The 2,629-nt window shown below is 54.2% G+C and overlaps 1 pseudogene; it reads right to left on the bottom strand.

The window, feature by feature from the left end:
• Positions 1–286: 286 nt before the first annotated feature.
• Positions 287–2,363, bottom strand: LOC139001138 (mRNA export factor GLE1 pseudogene; annotated as a pseudogene).
• Between the last annotated feature and the right edge of the window lie 266 nt (positions 2,364–2,629).

The following is a 2,629-nucleotide window of genomic DNA, read 5'->3' as shown; positions in this document are numbered from 1 at the left end:
CGAGAGAGAAAGGTCATAGAAACAGTGGCATCAAGTGCTAAACACCCCAAAACGTTTGCAAAAGTGAGAAGGCTGAGTCCATTTTTTTCTGTCCTGTGGATCCCTTGAGGAGTCATCAGTGGTCCATGAAAACCTTTCCTAGCCACAAGGCATAAATAAATATACAAAAAATTTTACATATTGATAGGTTTCTAAATATGACAGTGCTCTATCATACACAGCAATGCTCAGTGACTTTATTACTGTGCCTCTGCAACAAAATGGTGCTGGTGGGTGACAAGTGACGTCAGGAACGCCAGAAGGAGGAAGTCAGAAAGCCCTTGGGGACAGGAACCTCCTTGCGCTGCAAACATTCCTCCAAGAACCGCATGAGGCCTCTGAAGGATCCCTTCTCTCCTGAGCTTGTAATGGCTTCAATCCTGGGGCAGTAGTCCTCTTTGATGAGAAGCATCATCTTCCAGAACTGGGCCTGATACTGCTTCCTGAGGGCATTCCCACACACCTCTAAGAAGTGCAAGAGGAGGGTGGCCATCACGTCCAGCAGGGGCTCTATGTTTAGTATCTGTGCCAACCAGCGCCAGCCATGGTTTAAGCCATGAGGGTGAACCTCTTGTCGAGTTCCATATGGCCACTGGAGCCGTATGATGGCAGCATAGAGACGCATCATCCCGGACGTGCGTTTCAGAAAGCGGTCCTGCTGCTCCACCTTGGAATCCTTTACTTGGTAGCCAAGCATTCTTTGATAGTCTTCCAAAGCCATTCCCTCCCTGAAAGCCGGGTAAAGAGGGACATAATATGGACAATTCTTGTGCAGATGAGCCAAGATGAGGTCCCCCACTCTCAGGTGCAGTTCCCACATCCCGGACGCTATGGCGGCGATGGGGAACGCAGCTTCATGATGAGAGGCCACCTCCTCCTCTCCTTGTTTCACAAACTTCTCTGCCAGTTTGTACTGGACAAAGTCCAGGCCCTGTGGATTCAGTGTGATGGACACAGAGCACCCACCAGATTGAACAGGTTTCCCAGAGAGCAGGTTGTGGATTTTGTCAAAGATCTCCTTCAACTTGGAGCCTGTGATGGTGGAGATCTGGCTCACTGGGATAGTGGCTGCCTTCTGGAGGTCCATTTTTATCTTTTTGACCTGGCTGTCTTTGCTGCCGGTCAGTCCCTCAAAGGCCAGCACACACTGACGGGAGGCCTCCTGCAGCTGCTGGTGCCACTGCATTGTACTGTCTTGGACCTTCACCTGGATGCCTTCACTCCATGTCCCTCCCGGGCCCTGGCTGTTAGCAGGGCACTCATTGTGGACCTCTGGCCTCTGCTACACCTGTGCCTCTTGCCGCTTCACCCGGGCCTCCTCTTCATCCTGCCTCCTCCTCTTGTCTTCACATGCCCTGGCATCCATCAGGAGGTCCCGCATTTCTTGCAGCCCGCTCTCGGCCATGGCTTGGTCCTCTGCCGTGGGAACGCTGTTCCCGAGGAGGTCCGAATGATCCCTGAGTTGAAGGCGCGCAGCTGGTTGCCTCAGCTCCGCGAGGCCAGCAGGTCCACCTTCGGGTCTCTGTGCTGGCCCACGGAGTCCAGCTGCTGGTTGAGGTGCAGCAGCTCCTCCTGCAGGGCATAGAGGCTCCGCAGGCAGAGCTGGCCTTCCTCCCTCCACAGCTGCTGCTGCTCTGCCTCCCACAGCTTCAGGTTGAGAATCTCAGCTCTGTGGCGATCCTCAGCTTTCAGCTTTTCTTGCTGCCCCAGGGCTTCTCTGGAGCTCTTTTTCCAGCACTTCCCTCAAGTCCTGGAATTCTTTGCGATGCTCCCATTCCTTCCGTTCATCAAAACGCTTCAGCTGTTCAGATGCCATCTCAGAGAGTGCTCGCACCTTCCTCTCCTGCTCCTCCTGCCACAGCCTCGGGCCCTCTGTTCCTTGCATTCTGTGCACTAGCTCATACATTCAGATGCAGCCTTCCACCTCGATGACCCTGGAGGACCGAAGTAACATGGGTTCCGTGTGCAGGGACTCACGTGTGCCCTTGGTCCTACCTGGTGTTTCTGGTGTTCTTGGGGATGCTGGTGAGAAGGCAAGGCTTCTTATGGGAGACCTGGGAAAAAATGAAGGTTGGTCCAGGCCTGAAGTGGAGCTAGAGGATGTCGAAGTCTCTGAGTCAGACAGGTTCTCTTGTGTGGAGTAGGACATAATCTACCACCCATCCGGCGTAAGAAGATAGCTGGGGAGTGGACGCACGTTCTTCTAAAACATCGTCGCCCCGCAGGAGCTAGTCGAAATTGTAGCAGAGGCGACCTTTGCGGGAGCTGCGCAGCACCTGCAGGGTCTCCCTGCAGTGGCGGCGCTGGAGGCTCTCGGACAGCATGGCCGGTACTGCAGCCGCTCTTCCCAGATGCCGGGCAGAAAAAGCAAACCCTTTGAATCAGCCGCCCCGGAAGCCGAAGCGAGAGCTCCTTCACTCTAAAGTTGCTTCCTAATTGCTCTAGCCAAGTTCTGGCCAGGATCTCCAGCCAAGTTTTGTCTCGGATCTCCAGCCAAGTTCTGGTTTGGATCTCCTGCCAAGTTCTGGTTAGGTTCCCCAGCCAGGTTCTGTGTCTCCTTGCCTTGGGACGTCTGTATTTATACCAGGTG

The sequence above is a fragment of the Myotis yumanensis genome, unplaced genomic scaffold (genome assembly GCF_028538775.1).
Source record: "Myotis yumanensis isolate MYYU_CA2020_CCGP unplaced genomic scaffold, mMyoYum1.0.hap1 SCAF_107, whole genome shotgun sequence".
NCBI lineage: Eukaryota > Metazoa > Chordata > Mammalia > Chiroptera > Vespertilionidae > Myotis > Myotis yumanensis.
The sequence above is the reverse complement of the archived record's forward strand: the minus strand, read 5'-3'. Positions and strand labels throughout refer to the sequence as shown.